At 34.3% G+C, this 21713-nt stretch overlaps 1 protein-coding gene across 2 annotated transcripts in view; it reads right to left on the bottom strand.

Moving 5' to 3' along the window:
* LOC114334513 (V-type proton ATPase 116 kDa subunit a 1) overlaps positions 1–21713 on the bottom strand; it is a 189568-nt gene that overhangs the window by 88115 nt on the left and 79740 nt on the right. The gene's annotated exons all lie outside the window — the stretch shown is intronic.

Here is a 21713-nt window from a genome sequence, read left to right as displayed (position 1 = left end):
TCCCTGATATTCTTCAACCAAGAGGCCTGCTTTCTACCAATTCCTCTGCGTCCTTAGATTTTACCCGCCCATCATAATAAGTTAAAGAATATTATACCGGTCTCCCCTTACTACGTGTCCAAAATAGGCCATCTTTCTATATTTGATGTTATCAAGCAGCTCGCGGGCAGCATTTGCTCTCTTAAGGACTGCCACATTTGTCAGCATAGCCGTCCATGGTATTTTCAGTGTATGTCTGGGCAGCCATATTTCAAAGGCCTCCAAACGATTAATGGTGGATATTTTTAATGTCCATGCTTCGACACCATGCAAGAGGACTGACCAAATGTAACATTTAATCATGCGCTTTCGAAGTTGAAGTTGCAAGTTATCATTACAGAAGAATGACCTCATTTTTAAAAATGTCGTGCGGGCTATCTCGATTGTACATTTTATCTCTTTATCTGGATCTAGTTGTTCAGTAACATGGCAACCAAGATATTTAAAACTGGGTACTCTTTGAATTATATGACCATCAACATATAACCGTGAATCTTGCTGGGCCAAACAGCTAAATACCATGTATTTTGTTTTTGAACAGTTTATGTGTAGGCCAAACTCTCTTCCCACTGTGTCAATGACATTTAAAAGGTGTTGTAATCCATTCATATCATCACTTAAAATAACTGTATCGTCTGCATATATCTGATTGTATTTATCAGAATTCCATTAACTTTAACACCCCATTCCAAATTATGCAGCGCTTCCTTAAATATTCTATCTGAATATAAATTGAATAACAGTGGGGACAGTATACAACCCTGTCTGACACCTCTTTGTATTTTGCATATTTCTGTTGATTTTCCATTTATGCAAGCTGTCGCTGTTTGACGCTAGTATAATTTTTCTATGATTCGTACATCTTGACTATCAACTCCTTTTTCCTTTAATATTTTAATTAATTTGTGATGTTGTACTCTATCAAAGGCCTTCTCATAGTCAATAAATACACAAAGACGTCTTTCCTTTGATCTCGGCATTTCTGCAATAATATATTTAGTGCAAAGAGTGCGTCCCGGGTTCCCAGTCCCTTTCTGAAGCCAAATTGTGTTTTATCCTCATCTTCTTTACGTGCCATCTCCGCGACGAAGGTTGGCAATCATCGTTTTATCCTGGTCTTCTTCAAATTTATCTCTGATTCTACTGTGGATGATACGCAGAAAGATTTTCAAAGTGTGGCTCCTAAGGCTTATCATTCTATAATCGCTACAGTTTTTCGGACGTTGTTTTTTTGGTAGGGTTATGAATTCGGACTTTAACCAATCTTCAGCCATATCACCAGTCGAATAAACATCATTGAAAAGTTTGACCAGTATTCCAATGTTTTCTTCATTTATGAGCTTTAACATTTCTGTAAGTATGTTGTCAGGACCAACGGCTTTCTTGTTTTTTGCCAATTTTATAGCATGCAGTATTTCCGATTTTAGTATTTCTGGTCCTTCACCTTCATCTAAAGTCTCCAGTTCTTCGGAGTTCACCTCGTAATACGTGCCCTAATTATGCAGTCGTCTTACTTTTTACATAATTAAAAAGTTCCCTATCCTGGAAGCCCGCTCTTATTAATAAGTACTTCTTCATTTCTAACTCTGTCCATCAATGATATTCTAAGGATTCGGCGCAGCCACCACATTTCAAAGACTTTACGTTTGTTAATGGAGCTGCCCTTTAACGTTCCATGCTACCATTTCGTATAAGAGAACGACAGCAACATATATATCTTTGCGTTTGGGTAATTATTTCTACCTATAATCATTGTTTTTGTCTTCTTGACATTTATCTTTAAACCCAGAGCTTCACTTGCAAGAATTAGATCATTTAAAAGGCATTGAAGATCCGAATATTTTAGCAAGAATAAATGTTATCCTTACAATTTTAAGTAGGAAGGGTATAATTTTAAAGGGAGTTAATCTGCTTTGTAAATAAGGTAATTGGTAATTTTATTTAATATTTTTTGCTGAGCAATTGCCAAAAAATCGCAGTTTAAAGTAACAGGATTGAGACATTGAGATTCATTATTGTAAAGTTTTTATTATTGAGACTTATGAAATGCGATATAATAATATTGCACAGTTAAAAAAGAATAAAAAAATAATCCAGAACACTTATTAAGATAGTGCGTAAGTATGTGATGTATATGATGAGACCCTACCCACGTGAGTCATAATTATCTCCCAACCTCCTAGTACCCAGACAGTATAACCTAGACTCTAGACCCATTCTATAACCTGTTGCCAAAGCTTTCCTTCCTTATCCTACTCTAATATCGGGTAGCAGCAACATAAGTAACAAGATAAAGCGTATGGAAAATGATCCTGGATACTGATACTAGAAGTTTTATTAGCTTTAAGATTGCGATGAAGAAAGGAACAAGAAATTACTCCATTACTCTTCCCTAGTATAATCGTCATGAAAATTTAAACAAAAGATAAGGCCCTCAGTCTCCGACAGACTTTTGATAGTCAGAGGATGCTAAGAATCCCTGGAAAGAATTTTAAAAATTGGAGCATATAACGTAAAAAGTATTTTTCAAGCTAGTAAATTACATAATTTGGAAAAAGAAATGGTTAGACTGAAAGACTGGTCAAGGTAAAGTATTCGGAAATCGAGGGATAGGGAGAAGAAGAATATCATGGTTGAAGAACCTGAGAAATGGTTCTCCACAACAACAACTAATCTACTTAAAGCATCAGTTAATAAAACAATTATAGCCAGAATGATCGCCAATATTCGAAACGAATGGGCACTAAAAAAAGAAGAAAACTGAAAGAAAGAAATCCCTACTCTCGAAATTAGTGAATTCAGTTGGCCGGGTATTACTAGTTAATGCCCCACACGCAATAGTTATGCTATACAAATTCTGGACGCAACAATTAGCAAATCAGGAAAATTGGTTAATTGGTTAAATGAGAAATGCTGTGACATATAAAATCTACAAGAATTACACGACTCGTTTACCATACTTAAGAAGGTTAAAAAAATCTAATATAAATTAATTTAATTTAATCGAAATCTAATCTAATCTAAACTGGAAGCTACAAACGCAGTCACGGAAATAAACTAATTGACGGCAACGGGCAGATAGCAGCAGAGCAGACAACGAAACAAAAATACAAACATGGAAAGAATATATACAAGGTATATTTTAAAATGAAAGACTTAATCCAAAAATATCAGAAGAACCAGACAGCGGACCAATGATAATAAGTGAAGAGGTAGGTACTATATACACTCAGGAATATGAAAAACGAAAAGACTCCTGGTGTAGACGAGATGCCTGTTGAACTATTTACTTACTAAACCTTACTGAACTTTTTAATACAGTTTATTTTGTTTAAACGTGTTAACGCATTGCAAATACGTGTATGCCTGCTTTATAGATTATGAAAAGGCATTTGACAGAGTAAGGCACGACCAACTCATAACAATTTTGAAATAAAAGCAACTGGGCAAGCGAGATCAGAATAAGAGAAAACTTATAACCAAACATAAAAATCGATACAATCGGAGGTTATCAAATTAAAAGAGGAGTACGGCAAGATAGCTATCTCCATTACTATTTAACTTTACTCGGAAGTTATTATGCAAGAAGTACTGCATAAAGAAACGGCCGGTGTTGTAGTAAACGGAATCCCTATTAATATCTTGAAGTACGCAAATGAAATCATGTTAATGGCAGGAAAGATTGAAGATTTGCAAAGAATAGTCATCAGAAATATCAGCTTCCGCAGCATATCATGCAGGAAAAGATTTTATAATGGATGGCTGCGTAATCTAAGTTTAGGTTGCATTGGGATATCTGACATTTTACAATTACTCGTATTAAATAATGTGCAAGAGTTTCTTAAATAATTTTCCCATCGATAAATCCCAACCATTTAACTCTCTGCACCCTGATTCTCATGGATATAATTGTAATACCAACAAGTTTTAAATTTCTTGCTATTCTTGTTTGTCTCTCACTATTCATTCACATTACATGCTGGTTCCCCGCCTTTCTTTCTTTGTTTACCACAGCGCTTCATAAAACAAGAAGCATATTATAAACGCTGGCTTCCATTTTTGATCACAACGCTGACTGAATTAACCAAGCAAAGAGTACTCTCAATCAGGGCCGCGTTAAGGTCAATTGACGCCCTAGGCAATTCTCTAGTAGCCGCCCTTCAAGCATGTACCTACCATTTTTGCGAAAAAAAAAAATTGCAAGCAGATTTTTTTATTTAAATAAGAAGACATAAAAATTGTCATTCCAGTTCGATCACATCAGATTTCTTTCTTGATTTTTCTTTGGAAAATCATCTATAATGTCGTCATAATTTATCTCCTTTGTTACGTCACTTTCTATGGACAAAATCGACAAATTGTTAAGACGTTCTTGCCTCATACTTGATTGGAAATTATTTTCATGACTATTTTAAATTCTTGACATTTTCGAAAATGACCTTTTAGCGGACACGTTGGTTGGCAACTGGGAGGCACAAATAAATGCGCAAAGCAATATCAAAATTAGGGAAAATTCAATCCATTCTTCTTTAATTATTTAGATATGTCAATTATTGGTGATTGGTGATTTTATTGTGGTATCCAAATGAACCTTTAAGTGAATGCATTCATGTATGAATGATGTAGGTATCTATTAGTGCAGTCAGTGAGGGTATACTGCATCAATTTACTTGATATTTTCACTGTAAGTAGGGAATAGCTCAAGAAACAAAGTCTACGCTATATTTTATGACGTTTTTAACATAGGGGTGCTTCCCACCCATTCTCGGGGGTGGAAATTTTTTTTATCAAACTAACACCGGAAGTGGCCAAAGAACCTAATTCTAAGCAATAACTCTTTTATAATTTTTTTTGAAAACTCGATACTTTTTGAGTTATTCGTAGTTAAAAATTTGCCATTTTCACTGAAAAATGACACTTTTTGAAGACTGTTTTTTGGGAATACCATAAAACTGTGCATCTAAGGAAAAATCTATATAAAACATTTTTGTAGTTTATGAAAAATCAGAGAGATTCATTTTTTCATAAATCTTCTAGTTTTAATAAAAAAAGAGATGGTAGGTGAAAAAAGATTTTTTTGGTGCATGCTCAAATCGGTGTATTCAACTTAAAATAACAGAGAAATTGTCGATTTTAGGGGTTTAATGCTACGAATACCTTTTGTAGTGCTTGAAAAGACCTTTAAAACGAGAACTGTTAAATGTCGGTTACATTCAAACTAAGCAAGATATGTTGCAAAAAAACTTATGACTAATGTATTTTAAGGAAAAATGAGAAGTATATTTAACCCCTCATCCACCAGAATTTAAATGCATCGTTTTTATTCTAGAATACCTTATACTATAGTGTTATTTCTATATTCAAAAAGTTGGACGGGTTTAAAGTTTTTGAAAAGAATAAGATCAAATTATAAGCGCATTTTTAAATTTTCTTAAAAATCTTTCTTTTTCTCCATGTACTTCGAAAGTGATAAGAGATACGTAAAAAAATACCTTACAAAAATGTAGGTTTTCTTTTAGATAACAATTTTATTTTTCTTTCATTACTGTATCTCATTATCATTTTCGAGTTACATGGAGAAAAAGGAAGATTTAAAAAAAATTGAAAAGGCTCTCTATAATTTGATCTTATTTTTTTCAAAAACCATACATTTTAAACCCGTCCAACTTGTTGAACATAGAAATAACACTATAGTAAAAGGTATTGTAGAAGCAAAACGATGCATTTAAATCTGGTGGATGAGGTGTACAAGAATTCATCTGTACTCAGTAGATATATCTTAAAAACACCCTGTAATTATCTACGATAATTACTTTCAGTTATTTATGTCATCATAACAATATTACAACCTTCATTCGATTATATAAATATTGTTATCCTAGATCACGATTCACTAATAATTGCAGAGTCAATTATAAACACTTTTCATGGTCGATGCTGAATAGGCATTTCTAAATATATAAATAGCAAAACTATAACAAGGGAATTCTTATTATTATATGAGACATTCGTCATTCTATTTTGTGATCAGACGTAATATTTCCACATTAAAGATAGTGTCTCTTTCTACACGAGACGTTCTTTGGGTGCGGTGCTACCAGCTTATGCTCATGCGAGTGTAAATAAAACAACTCAACAAGTATAAGCGTATCAATTATTCCACCCCTCGGATAAGGGATAACCACCCTCACCGGGAGAAGATAGCCTTAATGCCAGGGCTGTCATATGGCGATCCAAGACCAGGCGAGAACTCAGAACTAGCAGTCTAGAACGAGAAATGAGAAAACACGTCAATTTTCAGGCACCTAGACCACCTTAGACAACAGTGTGGTATGTAAAATGGATGGAGACATCAGGCCGACGCGGAGCTGAAAATGGAATAGTATGGAGATGGAACATCGTGGGACAATGGACAATGGACAATGCTATGGAACATGCAGCGAGGACTTGTGATACGAACAAAGACGTGTAAAAGTGGTAAGTCCATATTAGCTATTTTTATGGTATTTCCTGATTAATATAAAGTATAAAGTATAAACATTATGTGCTACCTTAATTACATTAATATATGTTTCAAGTTTACCTATTTTTACTTAATTATTCTATTCTATTACCAATATTTATCAATATACAAAGATTTTTTTTTACCCTCATATTAAGTTATTATAGGACGCAATGATACAATTTTATATGATTTTTTTTACATATTTATCAACGTATACTTTATCCTTGCTGACTTTTATTCATTTATTATTTGACTACTGATTTTTAGTACATTTTTGCAATTTTTTATGATTTTAATATTTGCTATCGTAAATATACCTATCAAAATAAATATACGATATATAACAAATATACGCTATATGCATAATACACTTAAATTATTATTCTAACTACTTATTTACAAGGGTTAATATAACGTTATTTATTTTTGAATTTTTATTACCACTGCAATTTTTACATATTTTTACCATATATTGACGTATTATTTTATCTCCATATTTTTTACTATATATCTATATACTACATATCTATATACGCCGTAAGACTATCGAATTTATATTTTCCCTAAGAAGTGCAGAAGCTGGAAAAAAGAAAAAAAATTATGTATAAATGAGTAGCAACAAAGTTACTTGGGAAGATTTTGTCAAATTAGTTGAGGAAATTGCACAAGAAATAGACAGGCAAAGCAGAAGAGTCTTAAAGAAAAAAGTTCCGAAATCTAAGGACATAAAGGAAGAAGTGACGACACAGCTAATTAAAGCTTATAACAAGTTCACGCAATTGACTAGGAAAAACTGGGAAGCACTTTCGGACAAACAAAGGGAATCGTGCAACAAATATTTTGGAAAAATCAGAGACAAAGTTATACGATCATTTCAAGCAGTAAATGTGAGAACAGTGGTTCCAAGTTCAATACATCAACCAATCGACAAGGAAGTTGAAGAGGAACAAAGCGATGAGGAAATAGAAGAAGGAAAAAGCGACGAGGAAGGAGAAGAAGAAATAATTAACGACGGAATAAAAGAGGAAAAAGGTGACATAAAACAAGATATAACAATATTAAACATGGCTTTGACAATCAATGAATTTTTGAATATCGCAAGCAAGATATTGCCCAACGAGTTCGATGGAAGCGCAGGGAAATTACAACCATTTTTAGACGCATTAGAACTACTTGGAAAATTGGCAGAAGGTCATGAAGACACAGCTGTAACGCTAATAAAAACGCGACTCACCAATAAGGCTAGGAACCTAATAACCACAGAAGATACGATTCCACGGATAGCTGAAGCACTAAAGAAAGAATTAAAAGGTGATAATCCGAAGAATTTAATAGCCAAATTAGCCAAAAAAAGGCAAGGGCATAGAGATGCAGCAGTGTACGCATCTGAAGTGGAAGAGTTAGCAGAACAATTAAAAGTAGCATACATAGCGGAAGGAATGCCACTTGACTTAGCAAAGAAATATACGACGGAAGCAGTAGTAACAACAATGAAACGAAACGCTAATGCAGAGAAAGCTAAGCTAATACTGGAAGCAGGTAACTTTACAACACCGCAGGAAGTAGTATCTAAATTTTTGTCGATCGATACGACTGAAGAAAATGCACAAGGAAGAGTCTTAAATTATAGGACAAACTACGAGAATAGGAGAGGACAGCAGCAATACAGAAGAGGATACCATAACAAATATGACAGAGGAAGAAGAAATAACTTCGGACAACGGAACGAAGGAGAAGCAACGGACAATCAACGAAATTATTCGAACAGAGGATACAGACAATTTAACAATCAAACATACAGAGGAAACCAGAGAGGCGGACGTAACAGGAACGTAAGGTTACTAGAAATAGATGACAGTCAAGAAGAGCAAGAAAACCAGCAGTTGGGGTTTTGAATGAACAAGAAGTTGGAAGCACACAGGCAGAAATAAAATATAACATTTACAACTTCGACCTAAACCTAACGAACTTTGTACGAATGAAAACAGGAATTCTTGAAAACACAAGCACTTTTATCATAGACAGAGGAGCTGACATTTCAATACTAAAATGTTCACAAGATTTTATGAAGGAACAGGTGAAACCAAACACAAAGGCGAAAATAAAAGGAGTCACTAAAGGAGAGTTGCAAACAATGGGAGAAGTTGAGACAACACTCGAAGTAAAAGGAACTCGATTCGAACACATCTTTCAATTGGTAGAACCTAACTTTCCAATTCCAACAGACGGAATCATTGGGAGAGACTTTATTTCTAACTTTCAATGTATACTAGATTACGCAAACCTTAAAATGCACATTAAAGAGGACAACGATTGTTACATTAGTACGAAAATTCTGGATAATATAGACAATGACACCATAATAATACCGCCTAGATGTGAAATTTACAGAATCGTAAAAATTTTTCAAACGTTAAAGAAAGACAGGATAGTGGAACAGCAAGAAATACAACCAGGAATATTCATAGTAAGAGCAATTATTTCAAGTAATAATCCATACATCAAAATTTTGAACACAACGTACGAAACAGTAAATGTAGACGCAAGCACAATCAGGACGTTGGATATTAAACTATTCAATATATATAGGCTAGTCAACGACAACAAGGACAGAAAAAAAGAATTACGAGAATCACTGAAATTAGACATACCAGAATACATACGAGACAACTTAGTATCGTTATGCGAGGAATATTCGGACATATTCGCCCTAAGGCATGATATGTTAACCTGTAACAATTTCTACGAACAAAAACTAAGAGTTAAAGACCAAACTCCGGTATATATCAAGAATTATAGGACACCTCATGCGCAAACAGAGGAATTAAATCGACAAGTACAAAACCTAAGAGACCAAGGAATCATAGAACCATCTACATCCGAGTACAACAGCCCAGTAGTACTGGTACCGAAAAAAGCTATAGATGGAGGAAAAGCATGGAGATTATGCATAGATTTTAGACAACTGAACAAGAAGATAGTTACAGACAAATTTCCATTACCAAGAATAGATTCGATATTAGATCAACTAGGAAGAGCAAAATGGTTTTCAGTTATAGACTTAATGTCAGGCTTTCACCAGATACCATTAGAGAAATCATCGAGAAAATACACATCGTTCAGCACAGAAAATGGAGCATTTCAATTTACCAGATTACCTTTTGGATTAAATGTAAGCCCAAATAGCTTTTCAAGAATGATGTCAATAGCATTTTCAGGATTAACACCAGACAAAGCATTTCTTTACATGGACGATATCGTAGTAATTGGAATATCCGAAAAACATCACTTAGACAACCTGAAAAAGACATTCGAGACATGTCGAAAATTCAATTTGAAACTTAACCCAGGAAAATGTCAATTCTTTAGAAGGGAAGTAACATATTTAGGACATGATCTTTCTCAAGAGGAAGTATCACCAGACAAAGCGAAGTATGCAGCAATTGAACAATATCCGACACCTAAGACAGCGGAAGAAACAAAGAGATTTGTAGCATTTTGCAACTATTACAGACGTTTTATTAAAAATTTTGCGGAAATATGCAGACCACTCAACAAATTATCGAGGAAAGGAGTAGAATTTTCGTGGACCGAGGAGTGTGAAAAAGCATTCACAAAGCTTAAAGCATCTCTGACGAAACCACCAATTTTAAAATATCCTGATTTCAACAAACAGTTTATCTTAACAACAGACGCATCCAATGAGAGTTGTTCAGCAATCCTAAGTCAAGATTACAACGGAATTGACCTACCTATAGCATATGCATCAAGAAGTTTTAGTAAAGGAGAATGTAATAAACCTATAATCGTTAAGGAATTACTAGCGATTCATTGGGGAATTAATTATTTTAAATGTTATCTATATGGAGCACCAACATTCAAAGTAAAAACAGACCATAAACCTTTGACACACCTATTTGCAATGAAAGAACCAACCTCAAAACTCACGAGGATCAGATTAGACCTAGAAGAATATGACTTCGAAATAGAGTATATAACAGGGAAAAGTAACTACGCAGACAGCCTTTCAAGAATAACATTGCATCAACTAAAAAACCTATACATAGACAACGCCCATATACTAGCTATAACAAGAGCTCAAGCAAAAGAAAAGGAGAAAGAAGCAAGACAAACAAAGGCTGAAAGTGAACTCGCACTACAGCCAGAAGCCACCAAACAGACAGTAAGGAAGGTACTAAATAATTTAGAGGCGCATAGACTACCAATTTTGTCCTTTGGAGCAGAACTAATCTCACCAAGACTGAGCATTAGGGCCAAAAACAAAATAAAATGCAGCAAAAGCATAGCCACAGGATTGAATCGTTTCGATTTAAACCAAGCGTTGGTACAGCTTGATAAGCTGGCGGTAGAGAATGCAGTACGTAAAGTAAAAATATACGTAAATGATATTATTTTTAAAATGTGCACAATTGATGAATTTATTAAAGAAGGAAATAAAAAATTGAAGAATATAGAAATATACATATGTGAAGTACCAGAAACAATAAAAGATGACAAAGAAAAACACAGATTAATGGGAGAATACCATAATCACCCGATGTTCGGAGGACACGTAGGGACTAATTAAGAAGCTAAAGGCAAGATTCCGATGGAAAAATTTGGAAAAAGACGTAAGAAAATACGTAAAACAATGCCACAAATGTCAAATTAACAAACCGAAAAGAACACATGTCGAAGAGTTCGTGATATCGGACACATCTTCCAAACCATGGGACATAGTATACATAGATACAATAGGTCCATTCACGAGAAGTAATGAAGGTAATAAATACTGTATCACAATGTTGTGTGAACTGACAAAATACGCGGTCAGCATACCAGTGTGCAATAAAGAAGCAGAGACAATAGCAAGAGGAATCTTTGATCATTTCATACCAACATACGGACTCATGAAGCAAATAAGAACAGACCAAGGCACAGAGTATAAGAACGAAGTAATGCAGGAATTAACAAAGCTATTAAAAATAGAACACAACTTTTCAACGGCATACCACCCACAGTCCATTGGAAGTTGCGAAAAACTACACAGAACGTTGAACGAGTACGTAAGAGCATTCATAGACGAAGACAGAGAAAATTGGGATGTGTGTTGCAGAATGTTCACATACTGCTACAATACAACCCCTAACGCGTATCATGGATACACACCGTTCGAACTGTTATATGGCAGGAAGGTTAACCTACCGGAAGACCTTACACATGAGATTCAACCATGTTACAATACAGATGCCTACTACAATGAGTTACGATACAAACTACAAAGCGCACACGAGAGAGCCAGAACCTTCTTATTAAAACACAAAAAAGAGCGGCAAGAAAAGAATAAGCTCAAAGCAACACCACAACACTTTAAAATAGGAGACCTAGTCCTTGTAAAAAGGGAAGAGAATGGTAAGTTTGATAGTCTTTATGTAGGTCCTTTCACGATAACAGAAGTAAATAACGTTAATTGTAAAATCAGAATAGAAAACAATAAAATCAAGGAAATACATAAGAATAGATTATATGCTTACAATCCGAAAACACAGTGAGTGACAAGTGTTACGAAACAATGTTGTTAAACGAACATTTTATATTATTTATGTATTTGCGTAGGCTTAGGAAGTTTGTATATAAAATAAATTTTTTGTATTGATTACAACACAGTATGGGTTGGTAGCACGACTTGCAAATTTCCCTCCCCGTAGTCGGAAAATTCCTAAAAAGGGAAGGTGTACAAGAATTCATCTGTACTCAGTAGATATATCTTAAAAACACCCTGTAATTATCTACGATAATTACTTTCAGTTATTTATGTCATCATAACAATATTACAACCTTCATTCGATTATATAAATATTGTTATCCTAGATCACGATTCACTAATAATTGCAGAGTCAATTATAAACACTTTTCATGGTCGATGCTGAATAGGCATTTCTAAATATATAAACAGCAAAACTATAACAAGGGAATTCTTATTATTATATGAGACATTCGTCATTCTATTTTGTGATCAGACGTAATATTTCCACATTAAAGATAGTGTCTCTTTCTACACGAGACGTTCTTTGGGTGCGGTGCTACCAGCTTATGCTCATGCGAGTGTAAATAAAACAACTCAACAAGTATAAGCGTATCAATTATTCCACCCCTCGGATAAGGGATAACCACCCTCACCGGGAGAAGATAGCCTTAATGCCAGGGCTGTCATAGAGGGGTTAAAATATACATACTTCGCATTTTATCTTAAAATAAATTAGTCATCCTTTTTTGTTGCACCATATCTAGCTTAGTTTGAACGTAATCAAAATTTAACAGTGCGGTCGTTTTAAAGGTCTTTTCAGGCAGTACTTACAAAAGATATTGATAGCATTATACCCTTAAAATCGACCATTTCTCTGTTATTAAGTTGAACACACCCATTTGAGGATGCACAAAAAAATTTCTTTTCACCTACCATATCTCTTTTTATGTTATCACTAGAAGACTTATAAAGGAACGAATCTCTTTGATTTTTCATAAGCTACAAAAATGTTTTACATAGATTTTTTCGTTAGATGCATAATTTTTAAAAGGAGTGATACACACGCGAGTAAGTACGCGAACTTATGGCTCGACGGCCTTTTTCGCGCGTGTATCACAGCAAGTACGCGTACTTTAAGTCCGCCGAGTAAGTACGCCGTCGATCCAACAAGTTTGAAATCTTACTCGTAACCCGTACGTGTATCACTGCCACGAGCCGCGAGCCTCGAGCCATCATGTTATTGCGTTTAAAGTTACACTTAGATTTTCACTAATTAAGCAAATTGCCTAGAAATAATTCAATCGTTTATTGTTGAAAGGAGACAAGTTACATTTTATAAGTTTTGAGAAAACCGTAAAACACTATTTTAAGCTATACTAAATTATTTTTGATTATTTGTTTTTGAGTAAACCTAATTATTTATAGGCTGTTTTATCTTCCTGATGAAAATATTACCCTCTTATCTATGATATTTTGTTTGTTACCCAGACTTTTCGATTTCGTCTTTTTTTATTAGTATTAAAAATATATAACACGATAGGATACGATACGAAGTATATAATACGGTAAAATTCCTAAATAGCACAAACCACCGAGGGCGACCGCGATCTTTAAAACCGCGTACTTAAAGTTTGCGTGTGTATCAAGCGCTTAAGTTATTCGCAACAAACCGTCCGAAAAGGCGACATTTTTCAATGAAAATGGCAAATTTTCAACGAAGAATAACTCAAAAAGATTCAGTTTAAAAAACATTATTAGAACAGTGCGCTCGCCGCCTTTGCGGTGCTGCCGACGGCCCAATAATCCCTAAATGTACGACTTCTGTTCTTTTTGAATGAATAGTGTTAAGAAGATGCAATTTGTTTTCTAGAAATGAATGCCCACTTATATTCCATTGATGGATGTACTATGTACTTAAATGTTATTCGATTTTAATTTTTATATACAAATATTTTTTGTACAGTATTTTTGCCGCCCTCTCATAATTTGCCGCCCTAGGCAACTGCCTATATTGCCTAATGGATAAAGCAGCCCTGCTCTCAATACATCTGATTAAAAAAAAAAAAGAAAAACAAGAGCACTCTTGGCTTCGTTAATCCAGCTTCTTAACCATTAATCCTTTTGTTTCATAAATATATTATATAAAAGTAAAAGTAGGCAGATAGATAATCTCGTTTAAATCCCTTTTGACATGCCTGTATTTGTACTCTAATCACGTTGTTTAAGTTTATTGGTACATTCTTTTGATTTACTTCATTCCATAATCGTCGAACAAACAATATACCTTATCAGAGATATCAGATTGAACGTATCATCCATACATTAAATCATATGTGTCATATATACAACAATGTGATGTTCAGACAATTTCAATTTAAAATTCCACCGCAAGACAATAAAATTGAATAATCGTTTGGTTGTTAAAAACGATGAGATTTGCGTAATTTTAATAGTGCATGCCAAACAGGAAGATTATAGTGCAATTAGCATGTGAATATGATACGAGGAATTTTAGTCAGTTTTCCTATATTGCAAACCGCTTGTAGCATTTTGCAGCCAATTGTAGTATTTTTTAATGTTATTTTCATCCATGTTTCGGTCATTTCTAGGATGATATTTTAACGTTCTATGGTCCTATAGTTAAGAAATGTTGGATATTCCTATGATAGATGGAATTAAGATGCTGATATAAGAAGCATCGTTTTCATTTGTCATAAATTTCTGCAAAATGGATAAACGTAAAAACTTTGAAAGATAGAAAAGAGAATTACAATGGGAAACAATTTGAAAAAAAAATCTGTTGATTTTGATTTTTGAGCTGTTTTATAGGTATTCAGGAATGCTGGTTTCAAAACCGTAATTAGTTTTTCTCTTTCACGTCAAGTTTTTTCTCTGCCACATAATCTAGAATGGATCATAGAAAGCAGTACTAGTACTGTTCCTTTATTGGTTGACACGAAACTTCTCCAATAGAGAAAATTGGTCAGTAAGAGTTGGATGAGTAAGTATGCAATTTATAGTTATTCAAAAAGGCTTTATAGCGCTTATCATCAAGAAAGCGTGAGAGAACTTGCAGCTAAGCCATTTTTGATCAAGAGAAAGTTTGTTTCTACGATACTTTCGAAGTGATGGTGGATATGTGTGTATTGCCATAATATACGTGGTTTATTGCAAGAGTTGGGAATGTCAGCTTATAATACAACTGAATGGCGACTATTTATTATAGCTAAAAGCGGAGTTTGAAATATGTTCTGCTTCACAATGGTTTATTTGGTTCAGTCCTGATGGGTCGCGTAGTTCGTGAGTGACAAATATGAAGACGTCGAAAATTTGGAAGGAAATAGAAGAACACGTAGAAATAAAAGGAACGAAGAAATTTATATTTGGATTTTATAATGTCGAAAAACGCAACAAAAGAAAACAGATAAAAAATAGACTGGGACAAGCAAGATCTTGTATAAAACAACTCCATAGTGTAATCTGAAATGTAAAATAAATGAGCAAAATTGGTGTATCGGCGAATGAGGTTTGAAGGGCCCGTAGTCATGTAACTCCAAGAAAACAAAACGTCATAGAAAAATAGTACGAATTATCATATATGCAGGATAAATTTGGATCATAATCAAAAAACCAAAAGACCATTCTGGCGACCGAAATGGAATACTGGAAAAGAAGAGATAAGGAAAATAATGAAAGTGGAAAAAGATGCTCTGCAGTATGTAGATGACAGAAGACTAAAATGTTACGGCCACATAGGTACGTAGAGCAGAAAATACATGGATAAACAAGGTTACAGAATGGGGCCCAAGGAGAACAAGAAGGAGAGGAGAACCTAGAAGATAATAGAAAAATAAAGTCGACGAAGGCATGCCAAAGAAAGGATTGGAAGACGGAGACTGGGAAGATCGGAAAACATGTAGGTCCTGGCTGACGGAAGGGAAACGACACCAGCTGTAGAAATTTATTTAAAATTGTAGCCTATTAAAATTTCCATTAAATAGAGTTAGTTCATTGAGTTTTATTAAACTCAATTTTGATTCAATAGTTTAAATAATATAGCTGTAAAACTTTAAAAATATACAGGGTGTAACAAAAATACAGGTCATAAATTTATTCACATATTTTGGGACCAAAAATAATTCGATTGAACCTAAGTTACCTTAGTACAAATGTGCACATAAAAAAAGTTACAGCCCTTTGAAGTTACAAAATGAAAATCGATTTTTCCCAATATATCGAAAACTATTAGAGCTTTTTATTGAAAATGGACATGTGGAATTATTATGGCAGTAGTATCTTAAGAAAAAATTATAGTGGAATTTTAAAACCCCTCAAAAATTTGATGAGGGTTTTGTTCCTTTAAACCCCCCCAAACTTTTGTATACGTTCCAATTTAATTATTATTATAGTACCGTTAGTTAATCACAATGTTTTAAAAACTTTTTTGCCTCTCAGTACTTTTTCGAAAAATCAGTTTTTATCGAGATATTTTGAATATTTGTCAAATCCACCACATATTTGTATATGGTTAAGTACGATTATGGACACTAGCTAATAATATGAAAATTTATTTGATTTACATTTTTAGGTATATTTTGAACCATATTAAAAAAGAAGCCACATCTCGATAAAAGGTGCCTTATCTAAAAAATAAAAAGAGGCAAAAAAGTTTTAAAAAGACTGTGTTTAACTAATGGTACCGCAGTAATAGTTTAATTGGAATGTACACAAACATTTGGGGGGTTTAAAGGCACAAAACCCCCATAAATTTTGTATGTAAACGTATTAAAAAAGAAGCCGCATCTCGATAAAAACTGCCTTATCGAAAAAATACTAAGAGGCAAAAAAGTTTTTAAAATAATGAATTTAACTAATGGTACCACAATAATAAATTAATTGGCACGTACACAAAAGTTTGGGGGGATTTAAGGGAACAAAACCCCATAAAATTTTTAGAGGGTGCACAAATTTCACTATAATTTTTCTTTAAGATGTTTCTGCCATAAGAATGCCACATGCCCATTTTCAATAAAAAATCTCTAATAGTTTTCGATATATTCGAGAAAAACGATTTTCATTTCGTAACTTCAAAGGGCTGTAACCTTTTTTATGTGCATATTTTTACTAAAGTAAGTTAGGTTTATTCGAACTATTTTTGGTCCCAGAATATTTACTTTAATGTATGAGCTGTATTTTTGTTACACCCTGTATAATGCTATTTCAAAAACTATAAATTAACGATTAGCATCAGTTTTTAGCACTATAAATCAACCATTGTTGACGTTCATATAAAAATATCAATATGTATCTTCTTATTGTGTGCAACTTATATTTTTAGTCTTTGCGATATACCTTTAGATTTATGATTTCAACTATCCCAATATACTTTCCATTCGGTTGCATTATACACCGACAGAGGCCACGAAATCGTACGCTGTAGAGTAATCAAGGTAAAAACATTAATTATTAAACTTATTGATTGACAGAATTTTAAGTTCAAAGCCATTGATGGTCTGTAATTTAAAATTTTACCTTGTGGTTACAAAAGTTCATTCAATAAATAATAAGCATGTAAAAATTGTACATGAAAACTCTGATATTTTGGTTGTTGTTTGTTATTTTCTTATTTGATTAGGGGTTAGGCAAAGCCTACATAATTAAACTGAAACAAGTTTTTTCTCGCTTTCTTTATAAATGAAATTTGCTTTTACAAAGATTGTTTTATTTTTAAAACCGTAATTGTACATATATTCAATGGGGTCATACAAAGAATTGAATTTTTTTGGTAATTTCTAATTACTGGATTTGAAAGAACGTTTATGTTTGTTTTATCGACTTCGAGAAGGCGCTCGACTGAGTACAACGACACACTATTATACAAGCAGAACTTGATCACCGCGATAAAAGATTGCTAAAATACATATATTGCAATCAAGTATATAGCCTCTATCCTAATTGGAGATAGTCGTACTAAAAAACTACCCATCAAACATGGAGTACCACAGGGTTATGTTTTGCCATCTAGTCTTTTTAATCTATACTCTGAAGAAATTTTTAGGGAGGCTTTGGATGACAGAGAAGAGGGGAGAAGACTAGGTGGATAGGTAATCAACAATATCAGATACTCTGAAGATACAGCCGTTCTTGCAGAAGACTTACGAGATCTCCAGACAATAGTAAATCAGTCAGTGAAGAAGTTATTGGAGAGGCCTCAAAATTAATATTTCAAAGACAAACTTGGATGACAGTTGGAAAGATTAATACCTATAAATCAAGGTCTACTTTCTCTTAATGGAGAGGAGATAGAACGTGTAAACCATTTTAAATACCTTGGCATCTGGTTAAATGTAAATTGTGTCTCTGATGAAGACATAATAACCAGGATCGAAATAACACTTAAAGCTTTTATGACCTGGAAACCAGTTTTAAGTAAAAGAAACCTGCCGATGCATATTCACAAGAAAGTCCTGAAATATTATTAGTGGTCTACTGCAGTGGTTCCCAACCTTTTATGTCTAATGACCCACCTTCTGATGTTTTTTCATATTCGCGATCCATCCCTCACCTCCATCGGTTGTAAGCCGGACACATTTGGACCAATTAGTTCCATTTTTGCTAATAAAACTATCCAAGGAATCGAAAATGTCTTGGCCAGTTGTAGTGGTGTTTACTGTATGGCAAAACAACATTTCTTCTTTAACTGATCCATTGAAACTAAACCTTACGAAGCATAATAAATTAACTTTGTCAGCAATATCTGTACTTTCGTCTAATTGTAAAGAATAAAATTAATTTACTTTCATAGCAGATATTAAACTCTCCTTTACGTTAACAGACATTTCCTTGATTCGACGTGTCACTGTAATATTGGATAGGGGAATTTTACATATTCTGTTGTTCTGGTTTTTCGTCAAACAGAAGTGACGAAATTATTTCTGCCCCGGGCAAAATGAGGTTCTCGCCTGCTGTGTGCGGAGCGGTATTTTTTGCTATTAGCAAAAATAGCTGGTAAGAAGCCATGATAATTTTATTTATTACCTTGTCCCGACGTCACATTCTCCATATTCGACCGAGTTGAAATCAGTTCTTTGAAAAAACATCAAAGGTTTATTGAAGGTTTCTAAATGTTTACATTTTACAACTTTTTACGACTCATAATGGAAGGGAAAGTGGAAGGAAGAAGAGGTCCAGGAAGAAGAAAATGCTTCTGGTTGAAAACCGTAAGAGACTGGACAGGAATGGACAAAGATTCGATACTAAGAACCGCTCAATACCTAGTTATAGCCAACCTTCAGTATGGGAGAAGGCACCATAAGAAAAAGATTTTTAGTTGAAATGTAGTTGAAATGAAGTTTTGAAGGCTTCATACTTTCGAAAGGTTTAGCTAAGGTTTCGAAACAAAGGTGTACATTGGGGTAAATGTTGTTCTTCCGTATCTATGAACGTGAAACCGTATTAAAGGTATTCAGGAAAATATTTTCGTAACTTTCTCTCCCCTTTCTTAACACATGAAAATACTGGAGGTACTTTAGCGTCATTGCTAGAAGATGGACGAATAAGATCACCTTCGCCAGTAGATTGCAGTTTTCTCTTAACACAAGACTCACTTTTCAGGCAGTTTTTCATCGTTAAATAGTATAAAAACTAGCGCTAGAAAGAGTATTAAGCCACTGTCGTATGTTATTACTCGGGCAAATACCAGACTACCAGAACCAGACTGAGAACAAGAACCGAGTGTTTGGGTCCGAGTAAGAGAGCGAGTGGGATAAAACTATTTTGTACGTTATTTCAGCTAGTGTAAGAGCCACGCTGCGACCCACCGGTTGGGAAACGCTGGTCTACTCTATTATACGGCACTTACAATGGCCTGTGGTGTACTGGCCTGTGGTGTACTCAGAGCATACCACAGGCCGTTCTGAGGAGTCCAAGAGAACGAAATGTGGATAAACGGATGGTGGTTGTCTCTGCATCAAAACTAAATCTAAAGGCACGTATCCATTACGTTGGTGCTCCCTGCTCCGTGTAGCTGTTACACATAGTGGAAATGTTGGTGCTCCCGCTCGTCGCTCACCCTCGGCGATCCAATCGGTGGCGGTTTATATATAGACGAGAGCATGCCGTATCCATTGGAGCAGTTACGCGGAGCACGTAGCACCAACGTAATGGATACGCGCCTTTAAATTGTCTTTCTTTATTTAACACAAACTTCGATCGTATTATAAGAATAACACAATAAAATACAACAGTAACAAAATCCTAGTTTCTGAAGTTTTTTTAGAGCAGTGTATACCGTAATAAAAATTCTCGTATTTTCACGTTTGTGTGGTTTTGCTTGGCCTGTTATCAAAGCCACTAATTAATTTCACCTAATTATTTTTAACAAACCGTTTACCCACAAACCGCAATAATGATGATCGATTTCTGGGTAGTTACAGATTATTAAATATTAATTATTATTTTTTAGTTAAGGAAGGTTAATGATAGGGAAACCCAAGCGGGGATTTTTGCAGTTACTCGAGCGCATCAGAAAATCACACGGGGAGAAACCTTGTACCTTGCAAATGTACCCTACCATATATATTTACTCTTAATATAGGGGAGTTCGTTAAGGGGGGTCCGAAAAAAAAATCTATCCTTAGAATAGGGTGACCAAAGTTCCCGTAAAAACGAGATGGTCCCGTTTTTTAACGATTTGTCCCGGGGTCCCGAAAAATTATCTCGGGACGCCTAAATGTCCCGTATTTGCGTTGTGTTCATTTTTTGTATCTGAGTATATTTTCTCTCTTTAATTTTTCTTCAATTTCGGTATTTGTTTTCATTCTTATTTCTCCCTCTTTTGTTACATTGTGGCCCAGTATTGTTCTAATTATTTTTCTTTTATTTATTCTATTTATTCTATTTATTTTATTGTCGTTGTTTCCATCCCATATGTAACAACAGGTCTTATTAAGGTCTTTTATAGGTTCATATTATACTTAGAGTCTTGCTTCTCACCAGATTTCTATTCATTCCTTATGTTTTTCTGCCTTTCAGAATTCTTTCCTCTGTTCTCTCTTTTTCGGTTTTCCCTATTGGTACTTCCAAGTAGCTAAAGGTGGATACCGTTTTAAATTTATGGTTCTGTGTTATTAGATATTTCTGAGTTGTGTCATCCTTTCCTATCGTCATGTATTTTGTTTCGTGCTGGTTTATCTCTAGTACTATTCTCTTCACTTCCTTATGTAATTTTCCAACTGCTTTTATAAGTGTCATCTTCGCCTTCTCTATGATGACTAGATCATCTGCATATGTAACTAGTTGAAGTTGAGCTGTAATAATGTTTTTGTTTGCAAAGTTTGTCCTCCTCATGATTACTTTAAATATCAGATTAAATAATGTCAGAGAGATAGTGTCACCTTGTTTCACGCCTTTGTTTACATAAATCTCCTTAGAAGTTGTTCCGTTGAAACTGATCCTTGCTCTGGGGTTCTTTAGGCTCACTGTTAGCCTATGTCTTAATTTTTCTGTAATCCCAACATTCTCTAGATGCTCCATCATTTTCGTCCGATTGATTGTATCTATCAAAAGCTCTTTTGAAATCCATAAATATTAGGTATATGTATTTCTCTGTTGTATTCTCTCGATTTTTGAATTATTTGCTCC

This window comes from Diabrotica virgifera, chromosome 2 (assembly GCF_917563875.1).
Source record: "Diabrotica virgifera virgifera chromosome 2, PGI_DIABVI_V3a".
NCBI classification, from domain to species: Eukaryota; Metazoa; Arthropoda; class Insecta; order Coleoptera; family Chrysomelidae; genus Diabrotica; species Diabrotica virgifera.
The sequence above is the reverse complement of the archived record's forward strand: the minus strand, read 5'-3'. Positions and strand labels throughout refer to the sequence as shown.